Source organism: Acomys minous (assembly GCF_964271855.1).
Source record: "Acomys minous genome assembly, chromosome: 10".
Lineage (NCBI taxonomy): Eukaryota > Metazoa > Chordata > Mammalia > Rodentia > Muridae > Acomys > Acomys minous.
This window is the reverse complement of record NC_140491.1, coordinates 105943129-105960500: the sequence shown is the minus strand read 5'-3', so window position 1 is coordinate 105960500 and position 17372 is coordinate 105943129. Positions and strand designations below refer to the sequence as shown.

At 44.1% G+C, this 17372-nt stretch overlaps 1 long non-coding RNA gene across 1 annotated transcript; it reads left to right on the top strand.

The window, feature by feature from the left end:
- Positions 1-11749: 11749 nt before the first annotated feature.
- On the top strand, positions 11750-16415 carry LOC311606695. The gene is made up of 4 exons (XR_014782402.1): positions 11750-11797; positions 13647-13734; positions 15411-15608; positions 16316-16415. It is a non-coding gene; the product is annotated as an uncharacterized lncRNA (long non-coding RNA).
- The last annotated feature ends 957 nt before the right edge of the window (positions 16416-17372 follow it).

The following is a 17372-nucleotide window of genomic DNA, read 5'->3' as shown; positions in this document are numbered from 1 at the left end:
ATTTACATCTGGGCTAAAAGGGTTGAGGGAAATGTGTTTGGTTTTTCATAAAACTAAAGCCATCTTTATTGTTCAGGAATAATACTCCATCACCTGCAATTTTTCTCCAACTGTTCAGGAGGGGAGGAGAGCGTATCTACCGACCACGATGCACAGAACCAAAGGTTCACAGGAGACACTAGACAAACCATCGCAGTGGATCTGTGGCAACGCTCTTGCTTCTCTGAACTTTTGATTGATTTTTTTACAGTGTTAAAGTGTTTCTGTTCATTGCCAAGTGGCGCCAGGCAGAAAGGCCTAGAATTACCATGTTATGTATGTGGCTGAGTTGCTTTTAAAAATATTTCAAACCAGGCAGTTCTGAACGGAAGACTGAAGTCCCCCTTTCACAGTCAGCATTACTCTACATGGCTACCAGGGTTTCTTCCCTCCGCATCCAGGCTGCACTAATCGGTGCCAAACACAAAGAAACATTGTATTTGTGATCATGTAAAACATTTATTCAAATAAATGTCCTACTAACTGGGCTTCAGCCAGTTTTTTTTTTTCCATTTCTTTTCTGATGCTTTTGGAACAAAAGTGCTCTTACTGATGATGCAGAAAGAATACGGTGAAAGAAAGAAAAAGAGAGAGGGAGGGTGGAAAGAGCAGAGGAGTCAAGTAGGAAAGGCAGGTGGAGAAAGGAGCAGGCAGGTCAAAATTTAAAACACAGGCAAATGGGACAAACATTCAGGAATCAGAGGCTGTGGTCTAGAAAGTGAGTCTAGGACAGCCAAGTCTACACAGAGAAACCCTGTCTCAATATATATATATATATATATATATATATATATATATATATATATATATATATATATATCAGATGCTCTTTTTTTCAGGTGGAGTTTAGAGTTCCTATGGATTAGAAAGTCCTAGCTCATTTTGTGAAACTAGCATAGCCCTAATCTCCAAAAGCAAACAAGAACATTTTCAAGGCCGTCTTGCTCCTGAGTATGGATGAATGTGTCACAGATAAAATACAGGCTACCTGGATCCAGCTATGGATGAAGCATAGTAAAGCTAGGAATCATGGGAAAAAAGAGTTCATCCAAGTGTCAGGAAGCCCTTTTCTCGTACCACGTTAGCCCTCTGACTACTTCAAAGAAGCTTGAGATACACGGAGAAGATGCATTTCGTAGTCACAAGCAATGCAATACAGTTGCTCACAGGTCTAAACAGTGCATCACAGGAACCTTTTAAGCTGACCTAAGATACCAGCCAGTAAATAGAACATGCATTAGATGTTGTCTTAGTTACTTTCCTATTGCTTTGAAGAGACACCGTGACAAGGCAACTTCAGAAGAAAATGTTTACTGAGCTACAATTCCAAAGGGTTAGGGTCCATGATCACCAAGGTGGAGAGCACAGCAGCAGGTGGGCATACATAGCACTGGGGCAGCAGCTGAGAGAGAGAGAGAGAGAGAGAGAGAGAGAGAGAGAGAGAGAGAGAGAGAGAGAGAGACAGACAGACAGACAGACAGACAGACAGACAGACAGACAGACACAGACACAGAGAGAGAACTACACCTTCTCCAACAAGGCCATGCCTCCTAATCCCTAATCCTTCCCAAATAGTTCCACTGACTCAGGAACCAAGTTTTCCAACCCATGAGCCTATTCCACCACTAATGTGAAATGTAACAACTGTTTCATTTAGGCTCACCAGTGAGGTAGGGATGACAACTGTCACTGCTCAGTGTCGTTCAACATTGGGCACAATGTGAGAGGAAAGGAAGAAGAGAATGAAGCTTAATGGTTTCAGAGGTTGAGACTGACCACATGAAAAACTCTGAAAGAACATACAGGCACTTCAATAGCATCTAGAAACTAACATATCTCAGGATGTGGCAAGAAATACAATTGTAAACATTTATTTTAAAATTAAAAAAAAAATGAGATAACTGGGAATAAGCCAAAAAGTAGATATATAACCCTTATAGAGAAAAAACTGTGAAAGTTAAAACTATCAACAACTTAGAGACTGCTCATAGGTCAGAAGTTTCAAGAAGGTAAAATGTACTCTGTAGATTAACAGGGTGAAGGAGAAAAGCATAGCCACATATTGTTAGATGGAACAACATTGATAAGAACTTACATCTGTTTGTAAATAAGGTAAACAATGCTCTTAGCAAAGCTAAGAACAGAAGGAAACTTCATCAATATGTGGCAAACCTTTACTCCATAGTGATGTAATGGCACTCCCTCTAAACCAGTGCTTCTCAACCTCCCCAACGCTGCGACCCTTCAACACAGTTCTTCATGTGGTTGTGACCCCAACCATAAAATTATTTTGTTACTACTTCATAACTATAATTTTGCTACCGTTATAGCCATAATGTAAATATGCAGGATATCTGATATGCAGATATCTGATATTCCACTCCCAAAGGGGTAATGACCCACAGGTTGAGAACCACTCCAACTAAGGACAACTATATAACGTCACCACTTTTGTCTGCAGTGGTGGAATCTATGTTGTGCAGCAATATAAGACAATAGAGTAAGTAATAGCCAATTTATTAGCATCAACGACACTTTGTAGAGGCTGTTTTATATAAGATAAATGTTAAATGTGGTGCGATAAAGCTGTGGGGTGTACTTACAAAACAGAATGTCTGAAACTTTAATGGGCCCGGAAAATGGATGTGATAGTTAACCTGCATTGACTGTGTGATCCCAGAGCAGCGCTTTTCAACTGTCCATAGAATGACTTCAGGAATATGTGCATGTTTGGGGATGGGGATCTGGGAACCGAATCCATGGCCTTGTGCTTGCTAAGCAAGTGTGCTACCATGGAGCTCTCAGGGCTGTCTTGAAAATAGTCTCTAGGCCCAAGTCTAGACCTTCTAATTCAATGCGTATCAGAGGTAGGCTTGGAGTTTAAGAATTTGAAAACAAACCACGTAGGCAGTGGTGGCATACACCTTTAATCCCAGCACTCTGGAAGCAGGCAGAGGTCTTTGTGAGTTTAAGGCTAGACTGGTCTACACAGTGAGTTTCAGGACAGCCTTGAGTGCATAGAGAAACCCTGCCTCAAGCAAACAATTATTAAAACAATGCTAACCAACAACTGTAGTGAGAGTTTTTTTTTTTTTAAAAACCCAGTTATGTTATATGAAGTATGTTTTTGTTTTGATCCCAGGTGTGGGCTTTGGGGCTGCTTCAGATCCGCAGCTGCCTCGCAGCAGGTGACTATGATTTGCCTTGTGCTCTTGTCTGCTGTTGGCTGGTTGCAGATTGTTGTGGTTGGTTGTGGTTTGTCAAGTAGTTTGTGAACAGAGACGAGAAGAAGAAACTGAATGTCCTGACAACAAAGGTCAAACGTGCCCTCAAAAACCCAACGGCCCTAATCAGCAGGAAGTATTCTAAAGAGGTCTGCCCTCCTCTTCCCTCTAACTTCCTTTCTTGCCTACCTAGTGTTGGGGGGTTGGAAGGGACTGGGGTGAGGAAGAGAGGTAAATATAGGAACCCAAATAAAGTATCTCAAAAAGCCCGGCTACAAACAGTGGGCATTATGGTGTAGGGGGTTTGACAACTGCATGTGTTATGATGTCTTATGACTGACCTCCAAATGTTTCAAAAGCTTGGGGCAAGCCAAGTGCCTTGAGTGTCTTTAAGTATTACCCAACACAGGTCAAATCTAAACAGTCTGGGGAGTTTTCTCTCTGCATCTCACGACAAAGTTGCCAACAAGTGATTCATCTGCAACTAATCGTACATAAAATAATTTATTGTATATAGACAGAACATAAAAATCTACTTGGAAATGAGGGCGAAATTGGCTCTCGGTCCACTTGGCTGTACTCCAAGTCAGCCTCACTCGCTCACTCGCTCACTCACTCACTCACCTAATCTTAAAGGTTGCAAAACAAAAGATTTGTCAATGAATTTCTTTACAATAACTTTTGTGAAGCCACCTTTTGATTCTTTTATTAAATTCCCCTTCTCCAGAGACTGTAGCTTTTAGACTAGGTGAAAATATGATCTAGGGGGTGGGGGTGTTGCTCAGTGGTATGCTATTTACCTAGCGTTCCAGGGTGGATTCTCAGAACTGGGGGAGGGAGGTCTGGAAACGTGGACACATAAGAAGTAATGTGAACAATATGTTTAAAACAATCTGCAAATGTAAAATAAGACGTAGGACAAGTCTTTCAAAATCAGGTCGAACCAAATTATTTAAAGTCATGTATTTTGACAAAGACAAACATTTACCCCAAGCCTATGTAGATTCCTACGAACCTTGTTTTGGTAAAGCTCTAGTTCCACGACTAAGCCTACAGACAGACGTCTGTTCTATTAGCAAAAGCCTGGCTGCTTTTGAATAGCTGGCAAATAACCGCTGCAGTTACCGTACAGTCAGGATTGGTGACCTGGCCCTCAGTGGTGGGAGCTGACCTCCATTTTCTGTGTGTGAAGGCATGCTGTGGTGTGACCTGACCTTACTGGTCAGTAGCTTCCGTGAGCTCCCTGAGACTACAGTCCATGTGAGGATGATGTGGGCCATCCCACAGCAAACAGTCATCACCACAGGAGATCATGCAACCCACAGAGCTATAGGGAGCACTGGGCCCGTCCCCTCTTCCACTTGTGCCCCTAGTGGTTTTTTGTTTGTTTGTTTCAGCAGCAAATCAGATACCTATTAGAAGTGATATTTTGGGAGAAAGGGAGAAAGGGAGAAAGGGAAGGTTTCCATCTGGGGATCCCCTACCCCCAGTGAACTGCTGTGTCTGATCATACTCACGGTTGATCTCAGTATCTGTCGTTTATATTGAATTGCTGACTACGCAAACCCCTGCTATCTGTTTTGTATTGTAAATAATCATCATTTCCTGCATCCTAACCAATACCTATTACTGTCTATCATTTTCTTTTTCTTTTCTTTCTTTCTTTCTTTTTTTTGGGGGGGGGGTTTCGAGACAGTGTTTCTCTGTGTAGCCTTGGCTATCCTAGACTCACTTTGTAGACCAGGCTGGCCTCGAACTCACAGAGATCCGCATGCCTCTGTCTCCTGTGTGCTGGGACTAAAGAAAGGTATGTGCCACCATGCCCAGCTGTTCTTTCTTTTTTGGTTTTGCCTATCAGCCTAGTCTACAACATGAGTCCAGGACAGCCAGGGCTACACAGAGAAACCCTGTGTCAAAAAACCGAAACCAAAACCAAAAAAATCATCGTTTTCCTTTTGTTTTCTCAAAGGTTGTGGTAACATTTAAGAAAGCAACTACCAGGGGCTAGAGAGATGGCTCCGTGGGTAAGAATGTCGGCTGCAGCTGGGTGTGGTGGTGCACGCCTTTAATCCCAGCACTTGGGAGACAGAGGCAGGTGGATCACTGTGAGTTCCAGGCCAGCCTGGTCTACAAAGTGAGTCCAAGACAGCCAAGACTACACAGAGAAACCCTGTCTCAAAAAAACAACAAACAAACAAACAGGAAAAAAAAACCCTCTAAAACCAAGTCCTGGATGGGAGGCGGGGTTTAATTTTGAGACGAGGTCTCACTGTGGAGCCCTGGAAATCTCTGTGTAGAACAGGTTGGTCTCTAACTCGCGCAGATCTGCTTGCCTTGGCTTCTGAAATACTGGGTTTAAAGATGTGTGCCACCATGTCAGACCCAAAGTTACTTTTCTTGTTGTTTTGGTTTTGTTTGTTTGTTTTTAAACAAAAATACAAAGGATAGATGGGCTTTGAAGAGTCATAGCAGTACTGATTGGTCACTCCTGGGCTCATGTACTTGAAATGTAAGTATACTGGCAGAAAGTCAACAAAGATTTGAAACCAAAGGGGGGGGGTACCATCCAAAGTGCAGATGATGAAAACACTAAGTTCTTTGAAATTAACCTGAAGCCAAATAGCAAACTTTTGTGGTTTTTAAAAGCAAATTGCCTTGATCTTCTCCTTTCAAAATGTTAAAGAATCATAATTGTACATTTTGTGAGAAAATGCATCTGCGTGACAGCAGCTAACTCTTCCATTCCCCAGCCAAAAAGTCAGAACTATTTATTTCAGAAAGGTTAACCTCAAGTCAAGCTTCACTTTGTGCTTTAAAATAGTCTTAAGCGGGAACAGTTAGGCAAAGCCTCCGTCTGATTGGCTGAGCACCCTGGGAATTAATGTTATAGGTCAGGCCATTCATCGCAAAGCGAGTCTGCTGTGCAGAGAACTTCGGATGTCCTCCGCCCCCTTTCAGGTTTTTAATTGATGGTTTTACAGGCTCACCTCAGTTTAATTGCTTTTAACCTTTTCCCCCTTTGCCCTCATGAGCCTATAGATTAGCCTCAGCCAAGGAAGTGCTTGCTGCCAGTCGCAAGAAGGTGGCCATCCTCATCTGGGGAAGCATCCGAGAGTAGTTACCGAAAGACGCAATGTCAAAAGCATCATTGTTAAAAGACCACAACATGCTCCATCTTGCTGAGAGAGATATTAGATACGGGGGGGACTCAGTTAAATAGAAATCATCTCTAAAACTTTTACTTCTATAAACTTTTAAATGTATTCTTTCATAACCATACATATATATCATGTACTTTGACCCAATACCCCCCCCACCCCCCCACCCCCCACCCCCGTTACCCTCTCCCCTCCCCCCACTGCATTTTATTAAGTTGACTGTATGAGCATGGCTGGTGGGTTGTTGACCAAGGGCTTTCCCAACGATGTCTGTGCAACCATTAACTGCCTATGTGCTCCAGGAAGGTCAGAGGCCTTGAGCCTGTCCCAGACCTTCCTGTTAATTCCACAGTTTGGAAGACATTGCTTAGATCCTTTTGAACTGGATCGCCTTGAGACTTTGTCCTTTTGGTGATGGATTCTGTGAGACAGCGTTGCCTCCCTGGAAATCCCTCCTGAATCCAGACCTCATTCACTCTCTTTGCTCCCATCCCCAGGACCTAAGGATGTTGACAGAGCAGAGTCATGGCTGACCTTGAGTCTCTCAGTCTGGAGAAAGGTTTAACCTTGGGATCTGAGGAGCAGGGACAGGAACTGGTGACAAACAGCAGCCTTGGGAGTTCCTGGAGAGAGCCCCAAAGCTGGCAGTAAGGCAGTGAAATCCAAAATCCAGCTTAAGGGTTCTGCTGAGTAGTAGCAAGAGAAACAAGCTGTTTCCAACCTCCAGGCAAGCTTACACAGCCTGCTGGTCGACCCTGGCCTCTGCCAACTCAAAAACCGTCCAGCCGGGACCCAGGAAACTTGACCAAGTTGTGAACCCTGACACCACTCATCAGAGTGAAGTCCTTGGAACCTGCCAGCTCTATCTTCCCTTTACCCTTGGTGTGCTCATCCGGAAAAACTCAGGGTCATGTGACGGTTGTTGCAGCCAACACACGGCGTCGGTCCCCAGTCTCCCTTCCTAAGAAGGCTTACAATTATAAACCCTCCTGTCTTTGATGAGAAGTGTTGAATTTTCTACAAAGCAGGCTGGTTTTTCTGGAGGGCCTGAAAGCCACTTTTCTGGAACAGGCTAGAAAGAAGCCAGTTAACAGACACAGGTGGTGTCTTCATACTTACATTGGCCACCCCTCAGACCTTCCTTTTGTGAAAATTGTCTCTCTCCTGACTTGTTTGTGCTGCCACTTTCTTCTCGGCCCCACTTTCTAAATCTCCTTGTGAAATCACCGGATGCCTGAGCACAGCTGTGGGGCGGGAGCACTCACAGGCCTGTCCTGCAGCAGTTGTGCAAGGGCTCAGCTTATCTTGGACACAAGCCAGGGTTGGTTTTTGTTTGTGTTTGTTTGTTTGTGATATGGTGGCATATGGCACAGAGTAATACCCATATTCTGCTGGTGGAGGCAGGGGGATGAGAAGGTTTGGGGTTATCTTCAGTTACGTAGAGAATTTGGGGCCATCCTGGGATGCATAAAATCCTGTCTCCAAAAGTTAACGAATGAGCTAATAAATGTTTTAAATGGTCTGGGGTTAAAAATACATCTTAGTGACAGAGCACCCGAAATTAAACATTTATTATCTATGTAATATTTTTATTTTAGAAACATTGTATTTATTTCTTTTCAGTGTGCACGTGTGTATGTGGGCCCTGGGAAGGTCAGAGGACAGCTTGTGGGAATCTGGTGTTTTTCTTCTGCCATGTTCAATCTGGGTGCTGAACTCAGGTTGTCTGCAGGAACCTTTACACTCTGCTCCATCTTGACAGACTCCATGTAACATGTTTTAATAGCAGAAAAATAAGAAAACACAGAGGCTAGGAGAGAGAAGATGAGGAAGGAGTTGGAGACAAAGCCACAGCTGTAACACCAGCACACAGGTAGCCTGTTGCCATCAGCTTTTCCTCCTAAGCATAAACATTCATGAAATTAAGACCGTAATTGACTCGCAGAAGACAGGAGGGCTGGAGAGATGAAAATTAAATGATGCCATTCCTCCTCCCTCAAACCATGGGGAATGTGAGTGTCCTGGACCTCCCATGAATCAACGAGGGCTCACAGGCAGCAGACAACAGCAATAATAATAGCAAAGTTACAATTATGAAGCAGCAATGAAATAATTTTATGAGCTGGGCATGATGGTACACACCTATAATCCTAGCACTCAGGGAGGTGAAGGCAGGTGGATCGCTGTGAGTTCAAGTCCAGCCTGGTCTCCAAAGCGAGTCGAGGACAGCCAAGGCTACACAGAGAAACCCTGTCTCAAAATAAAACAAAACAATAAAACAAAACCAAGGAATCTTAAGGTTGAGGGTCACCACAACATGAGGAACTGTATTAAACGGCTGCAGCATCACAAAGGTTGAGAACCACTGGCCTAGACTACTGTCTGCTCTTGGGGCTCATTAATTCTCACTAGAAATCATTCACTCTTTCTCCCAAACTGCCGGCAGACACGTGGCTCCCTCACATGCCTACAAAGAAACTGAGAAGCTTCTATGCCTTAGAAGCCTGTGATGCTCCTGTGCACTGAGAAAATTTATGAGCCTTTTCCCTTCTTAGTCCACCTATTATCAGCTCATTTCAGTGGACACCACTATAGAAATGTCAGAGGACAGAGGCTCCCTCCATCCTTCACCGTTGTCCTTCTAGGTGGAGCCATTAAGCAGAGTGCTCTCTGGACGGAGGACCACCCCTCTAACTGGGAGCACTTGCTGTTACAGCTTTCTGCTGAGTTCTATACTTCTGCTTTCCATCTTGCTCTTGTTTTTAACTGCATCATGATCTTAATGCAATGGCCATAACCACTGCGTGTGTTGGCTGACTGGCCGCTCTCAGGTCAGGTTTTTGGCCCAAGAAGCAGTGCCAAGGCGAAGTTACTGTCCATTCACAGTGGGCACAAGGTGGATGCTTTAGAAGTTTGAAACCAACGTTGTATATCAGAAAGTACTAAAAAAAAAAATGTAGCCCAGTTGGTAGAGGACTTACCTGGGATGCGTAAAGCCATCTGTGCCTCAGTGGTCACATGCCTGTGACCCAAGCACTCAGCAGGAGGAGGCAGGAGGATCAGAAGCTACTGTGTGACACTGTTCCCAGGGGAGACTCCATAACATGACTACTCGCCTCAATTAGGGAGCTGATGACAGACCAAAGTAGTGATACCAACCCAGGAATGAATGTGCTAGCAAGGCAAAGGCAGGCAGACAAAAAGCAGACGCTTCCTCCTTCTATGTCCTTACTTAGACTTCCAGCACAAGGTGTGGCCCAGATTAAAGGTGTGTCTCAGCCTCAAGATCCAGATCAAAGGCGTGTGTCTTCCCACCCTAAAGGCCCAGACGAGGAGTGGGTTCACACACTTCAGATGTAGTCAAGTTGACACCAAGAACAGCTATCACAGCACTTTACCACAAGACCTGATGACTTTCTTCTTTTAAAGGAGATTTTTTTTGGGCCAGGCAGGTGGCTTCCGCCTTTAATCCCAGCACTCGGCAGGCAGAGGCAGGCAGATGGCTGTGAATTCGAGGCCAGCCTGGTCTACAAAGTGAGTCTAGGACAGCCAAGATAACACAGAGAAACTCTGTCTCAAAAAACCAAAAAACAAACAACAAAAAAATAAACAAACAAACAAAAAAAAAAAACCAAAAAAAAAAGGAGATTTCCATTTCACTTTTTAAAAAAATTACATGTATGCATGTAGATGTGTGCACTTGAACACAGGTGCCTTGGAGGCCAGAAAAGACTGTGGCATCCCCTGGACCTGGAGTTATGGGCAGTTTTGATTGACTTGATGTGGGGGCTTAGGATTAAACTTGGGTGCTCTGCAAGAACAATACATGCTCCTAACTACTGAGCCGTCTCTCCATCCTCTGTCCTGATTCCAAATGACCTCCCTTTTGACTTATGCTTTTATCAGCAACCTGTACAGTGTACTTCATAAAACCACACACACACACACACACACACACACACACACACACACACACACACTAAATCTACCCTGGCTAGAAAGGGAGTAAAAATAATAGCTGTTGTAGTGAAACTGCCTAACTGTAGAGTGGTCGGAGTTGAGATCTAATCCAATTTAGTTCACAGATGAAGATCGGAGATTGACACGCTACAGGGAGTAGCCACGGCATAGCAAAGGGAGCGTTAATACTTGGACCTACTAAGAAGCAAGTCCAGCCTCCGCCCTGTTGTTTGATTAAGGAGATAAAATTTTGTACTGGAGCGACATCCAGTTGTAGTAGTTGTGCGGTTGATGGCTGCTTTGGCACAACAATGAGAGTGCTGTAGTTGCCACAGAGACCACAAGGCCACAAACCCTAAAATGCTTATCCTCTTTTTCTTTACTCTGACACTTCAGAGTCCTGTACGTCCATGTAGCAAAGAGGAACAGACTTGGGAAAGTATGTGTGAAACATGGGGACACTGAAGATTCCAGATCAGAGGTTATGGAGAGCAGAGGAAGCCTTGACTGAATGAAGTCCTTGACTGAATGCTGTTGACGTGCGCATGGCCACGTCAAAGACCACACACAGCCTCAGACTCATGGGGACTTTAAATGCTCCACTAAACGTTTCAATGGGTTCCAGGGCACATCGATGCCTGGAACCTTCTCAGCTGCTCTTCTAGGTCTGCAGGTCTGCCAGGCACACGCTCATGGCTGCCACCCAAGAAACTGCATTGCAGACCTATTTTTGGCATTGCCAGTTCCTTAAAATCATCCTGTGTAGATGGGAACATGGTAAGGAGCAACTCAGTGACCTCTCTCAGGGATTTCTTTTTCTAGAATCTCTAAGTGTGCTGTTCCAAGCCTCTCGCTGACGGATGACGGTGAGTTTCGATGCTGCCATTTCCCTGCTGGGATCATTTTGATACTTAAGAGTGTAAAGCGTATCTCTGGCAGAAACCGTGAAATGGCTTCATCTCTATTTTGTGACCCTGACAAACAGAAAACGTAGAGTGAAGCCATTTGGTATTTTCCTCCACTGCTCAGACCCACGCTTATGCAAAGCAGCCGCTCGCGCCTTCGCTGCCATTATCCTCATTTTGAGCAAATCAGAGGGAAGAAGTGGGGCGAAGCCTGGAGGCAGGCAGGTGTGCCGGGGGCTCCTGGCACTGTGTGCTTTCTTTAAGTGTCAGATTTACTAATTTGTGTGAAAGATAAATCCAAACCAGGGCTAGTTAAAAAACAAAACAAAACAAAACAAAACAAAAAAAAGCTTTCCAGAAGCCTTGTTCTTCCTGGCTAGCTCTCATCCTACTGGAAGGTTCTATGCAGGCTAGCAAGGGAGCAAAGGAACCAACAGTTTTAACCGACTGTGAACGCTGCAAGCTACAACGATCACTGGCCAAGCGATACATGCTCACAGGTGCACTAATGGTAGGAATATTATGGGAATAACCAATCACCTTATGAATGGATTTAAAGCCTATTCCGCAAGACAGAACCCATACCTGATATTCTTAACTGGACCAAAAATCCTTGTCTGGCTATGTTATAGGCCACAAGGAGAATCTAATTATTATTTTCCTAAAAATGCATATACTAACAACCTACCCTCTAAATTATTATCATTATACTCATATATTAATCACCATTCAACTTTTTTACAGCTAGCTTTCTTTTATTATATATATATATATATATATATATATATATATATATATATATATATATACACTTTACATCCCAATCGTAGCCTTCTCCCTCCTCTCCTCCCACTCCCACCCTCCCACCCACTTCCTCCTTTCCCCCCTCCACTACACCTCAGAAAAGGGGAGCTCCCACCCTACCCAACCCATCCTGATATGCCAAGTTGCCTCAGGACTGAGCACGTCCTTCACCACAGTGGCCTGGCAAGGGAGCCCTGCCAGGGAGAAGTGATTGGAAAACATGCAAGAAAGTCCTTGTCAGAGAGAGACAGCCTCTGCTCCTCTTTTTAGGGAACCAACAAGAAGACCAAGCTGTGCATCAGGCACATCCGTGTAGGGGGCCTAGGTCCAATCCATACATGGTCCTTGGTTGGTGTTTTAGTCTCCACAAGCCCCCCTGGGCCCAGGTTAGTTGACTCTGTTGGTCTTCTTGTGGAGCTCCTGTTCCCTCCAGGTCCTTCTATCCTTCCCCCCACTTTCCTACAAGACTCCCTATACTTTGCCTAGTGATTTGCTGTGAGTCTCAGCATCTGTTTTGATTAGTTGCTGGGTGGGGCCTCTCAGAAGACAGCTATGCTAGCCTCCTGTCTGCAAGCATAGCAGCAGAGTGTCATGGGGTTGGCTCTCTTGCGTGATTTGGTCAGGCAGGCATTCCCTTAATCTCTGTTCTTTCTTTATCCCTGCACATCTTGTAGGCGGGGTAAATTTTGGGTGAAAGTTTTTGTGGGTGGGTTGGTGTTCCCCTCCCTCTACTAGGAGCCCTGTCTGGTTATAGGGTGGCCTCTTCAGTCTCCGTGTCTGGTGCTAGTAGGGATCTCAGCTAGAGTCACCCCCATATCCCCCCAGGAGCCTACCCTATTGTGGTCTCCAGCCTGTCTCAGAGATGCCCAAAGCTACAGTTTCTCTTCTCTCTCTCTCTCTCTCTCTCTCTCTCTCTCTCTCTCTCTCTCTTCCTCTCTGTAAGCTCTCTGTCCTCCTTTCACATCTCCCACACCCCCATCTCTCAACTCTTATCAGAGAAAACTTCTTAAAAAGAAATAGATGCACCAGGCACTCGTGGCGCACACCTTTAATTCCAGCACTCAGGAGGCAGAGGTGGGAAAATTTCTGTGAGTTTAAGGCCAACTTGGTTTACAGAGTTAGTTCCGGGACAGCCAGAGCTGTTATATAGAGAACCCTTGATTCAAACAAAACAAAACAAAACAAAACAAAACGATGGTGATTATCACAGAGACCCACAACTGGTCAAAAAATGAAGGATGAAAGATGGTAGAGTGTTCATATATATCAAGCCCTCTTCCTGGAAGGCTCGGGGATTATTGTGGAAGACGGGGATGAAAGACTGCTAGAGCCAGAGATGTTGGACATCTACAGGAAACAGCATTTGCTGGACAGGCCAATGCTGTTGCACAGGTGAATGCTCAGTGGCTGGGACGGCACGCACAAGACCTGCATAAGATCAGGCCAGTCAAAACCCCAGCATGGATAGGGAGGACTTCATGAAGCCCCACTCATTCTCAGGTATGAATCTGCAGTCATTTAAACCACTACAAAAGATGCTTCCCTGCCCATAACAGGGTGGCAGCACGGATCACGGACATCAACATGGATCACAGAAGCCTTGAACCATTCTTCATCTCGGATACCTTCTTGTTCAGAGTCAAGGTGATTGTGGAGCAGGGCGGTTCATTGTGGGCAGGACCTGTGAGAGCTCCACCACCTTGCCCTGAGCGCTGACTGCTTTCATGGTACCCCAGTACAACCTCAACCACTGTGTTTGTAGCCCCTTGGCCACATGCCTTCCTCCTCCCAACAAGGCGGGCAGCACAAGCTGGAACAGCAGTGGTTCCATGTAGTGGCCCAGCTCTGCAGGCTAAGTGGGCACCGTCCTAGTAGGCAGCAATGGGGCAAAGCCTCCACATAACCCTTTATCCGCTAAAGCCGGGCTCCTATACCAATTGCCACTGCTACTGTGTCTCCAGTTCTGTTTCTCTCTGCCCGCTGTTTGGTCTGCTAATATGCTCTACTATTAAAATTGTGTAGGAAGAATACAAGAGAGAAAGAGCGAGCCTACTAAAAGGAGCCCGGTTAATTTTAATGTTTAATATAGTGGGAGTGTGATTTTTAAACTCTTTAATTTTTGTTTGTTGTTGTTTTTGTTGTTGTTTTTGAGACAAGGTTTGTCCAGGGTGCCTCGGATGTCCTGGAACTTGCTTTGTAGACCAGGCTGGCCTCAAAGTCACAGAGATCCACCTGCCTCTGCCTCCCAAGTGATGGGAGTAAAGGTTTGTGCTGCCACTCCAAGCTTGAACTCTTAATTTTTTATTGTATTCTAGGTAAAAGAAGGGCTGATGGTGTAGAACAGTGGTAGAGAGTTTACCTAGCATGCAGAAGGCCTTGGGTTCAGTCCCCAGGACCATTTGGAAAAAGGAAGACGAAAAGGAGGAAGAAGAGGAAGAGGAGGAAGAGGAAGAGGAGAAGGAGAAGGAAGAGGAGGAGGAGGAGGAGGAGGAGAACAATTGTGAAGTTTACAATAAACTAGATACAGTGTTTCTTGCATGCCTGTGAACCTAGCATTTGGGAAGTGGAGGCATGAGGTTCACAAGTTCAAGATCATCCTAGGCTACATAGCAAGTTTGAGCTTGGACTACCTGAAGCCTTGGCTCAAACCAATAAAGTACACAATAACCTGGACTTTGATTGCATCTTAAATTATTCTATATATTTATTTATTGTTTTAAGACCCAGCTCATTATGTATGTAACTGGCCTCAAACTTGTGTTCCTCCTGCCTTCATCTCTTGAATGTTGGGATTGAAGGCAGGCACGTGACCTGTAATTGTTTTCAAAGCCTGACAAAATGGAGAAAAAAAAATAAAAGCAGAGGGCTTAAATGTCTTGAACTTCATATTGCGTCTACGTAATCAATTCTCTGCTGCTTGAGTTGAGATGGCAGGAAGTCTGATCTTCTGAAATCACATTAAAACCAAGTTTCCGTGCCTCATATTCAGCCCTTGGGTAATTCATTTTGTTAAATGAGTCTGTGGAGGAGACAGGTCCCCTCCAACAGAACCGTTTAGATGTCTAAAGGGAGGGCAGGTCCCTCTTTGGGCATTTTTGTGTGCTGAACGCAGCCAATGCCAAGTCTCTCGGAGATTATTTACTTTCTCTGGAAAATAAAAAGATGTCCGTGAACCATGGGGGTCTTATTCTTTGCCTGCATATCATGTTGTTTCTTCTTCTTCTTCTTCTTCTTCTTCTTCTTCTTCTTCTTCTTCTTCTTCTTCAGAAAAACTGCAAAAATATATGAAAGTTTTGATTGTTAGAACCTTACACTTTTAGGAGAAATGGCTGGAGCATTTTGGGGCTTGGGGCTGCCTGTTGCTCTCCAGTGAAAGCCTCCCCGAGCCTGGCTTTTATTCGGCAGTATGTTCGGTGCCAGGATTCACAGGAGCACCGTGGGGAGGACAGCTGGATTTAGCATAAAGAAGAACAACTGCCTTTTCCCCCGGGGAGAGACAAAAAGGACAAGTGCATGAGGTACAGAGACAATATTACTGAGAATTATATTTCTGCTCAGTTCTTTTATTCACCCTGAATCCTAGATTCTGTTGCAAATAACAAAAGCAAGAAACTAGTTGGCCTAGAGCCAAGGTCTGGGGTTGTGGAAGAGACTAGTCAGCCTCGGCTTTCTGAAGGTGCTGTGTGCATGAATCAATCAATCACAGACTGAAAAGCTTTTTTAGAATTCGTCTGTACTGACTGTGCAGATTTTTTTCTCTTGTAATTCTCTAAACAATACCATATAACTACTTAGGTGCCATGCATATTGTATTGGGTGCCGCACGTAATCAAGAGATGTCCTAGAGGATACAGGAAGGTGTGCACATCATTTGTAAGGGAACTGAGCATCTTCAGATTCTTGTGTCTGGGGGAGGTGGGGCTGGAACCAATCTTCCATGGATAACAATGACTCCATTATGGAAAAAGATGTACTTATTGATGAGAGTTCTATATTATTTGGGTTTGTTTTTTGTTTGTTGATATTGTCAAGAAGCATAAGTTGGTAACAATTTGAATTAGGGAGGAAAAGAATTCCTGCCAGAATTCTTCCTCAAAACACAGCATGTACTTTGCTCATTTGGGTTTTTGTTGTTGTTGTTATTTGGTTGTATCTTGTAGTTGTGTTTTTAAATTATTTGTTACTCAGGTATAGCTTTGTAACGTTGTGTTAATTTTTATTTTAGACAGGGTCTCCCTACATAGACCAGGCCAACTGGAAACTCACAGACATCTACCTGCCTTCTTCTGCCTCCTGAGTGCTGGGGTTAAAGGCATGCACACCATGTCCATTCTGAATTAACTTTATTGTGGAAATAAACCTAGCTTGGTTCTGATGAATTAAGGTTTTATATATTACGTAAATATATTACTTAATATTATATTAGTATAAAGAGCATATTATATATAATATATATACATATATATGTGTATATATATATATATATTACTGGTTGGGTACTACTTTAAGACCATGTGTGTATGTGTGTGTGTGTGTGTGTGTGTGAGAGAGAGAGAGAGAGAGAGAGAGAGAGAGAGAGAGAGACAGAGACAGAGACAGAGACAGAGACAGAGACAGAGAGGCAGAGAGGCAGAGAGACAGAGAGACAGAGAGACAGAGAGACAGAGACAGAAAAACTAGGATTCTCTATGTATTTCATCTTGCACTCCTGGCCTCAAGAGATTTCCTATATGGGCTTCCTATGTGGGCTTAAGATTTTTAAACCAATTCTATTTCCTTGGATGTACCTTTCCCTCCCCTTACCCCACCTTCTCTGGCAGTAGCTCCAGCCTGCACCAGCAGCAGGAGTGTGCACAGGCAGAGTGTGAAGCCCTGGTCCTGATGTTAGTATATTGGAGGTGACTACACTCATCTCTCTGCTGCTGCATCCGCCTTTGCACTAGTGTTTTCTTTATGTGATTAGAGTATGAAGCAAATTTCTCTAGTGACGGGAGCAGAGTTTTGTCCTGAGTTCTGAACAGACTTTAAAGGCTTTAAATCCTCAGCTTTTAGAGGAACCATGGACCACAGGAGCCCCCAGCTTGCCTCTGGTCATAAAGAGCCTCAGTTTTTTACTCCCTGTGTCTTTGATATATTTTACTTAAATTTCATGATTTTGCCATAAAAATTTTATGTCCCTCTTAAAGAAAAAATTTTAATATGCCTTAACCTCTGTTGCCGTCGCAACTTGTGCCTGGCAATTATATTTTCCCTAACGTATAGATTTGAAGTTATAGTTTGTA